Consider the following 420-nt stretch of genomic DNA (forward strand, 5'->3'; position numbering starts at 1 on the left):
TGCAGTGTACTCTTGTAACTGTCATATTAAGAAGTGCTCCTAGTCTTTTATTCAGACTGCCACATGGGTGATCAATCCTTCAGCATAGTAGTCGTTAAGAGCACTAGCTCAGGAATCACTCTCTAGGATTGAAACCTGGCTCTGCCACTTACTAGCTGTGTGGTCTTAGTCATTTACTAAACCTTTCTGTGTCCAAGAATCTTCATCCATGGTTACTATGAATCATGCTAAAATGATTATAACAGTTCTTAGCACATAGTAAGTACTCAATAATTACCCAACCCCAAATGCTCAATGTGAACCTCAGTGTGTTGAATGAGTCACTCTGTCTCATCTCTGATGCCTGATCTAAAGGGATAAAAAGTACAGAGCGAACCATACTCTCCCTCTTCCCATTTCCTGCTTCTCTTATTCTCATTG

At 40.5% G+C, this 420-nt stretch overlaps 1 protein-coding gene across 3 annotated transcripts in view; it reads right to left on the reverse strand.

Annotated features, from left to right (window-relative positions):
* LANCL1 (LanC like 1) overlaps nt 1-420 on the reverse strand; it is a 41,410-nt gene that overhangs the window by 25,431 nt on the left and 15,559 nt on the right. The window lies entirely within an intron of this gene.

This window comes from Pteropus alecto, unplaced genomic scaffold, assembly GCF_000325575.1.
Source record: "Pteropus alecto unplaced genomic scaffold, ASM32557v1 scaffold182, whole genome shotgun sequence".
NCBI lineage: Eukaryota > Metazoa > Chordata > Mammalia > Chiroptera > Pteropodidae > Pteropus > Pteropus alecto.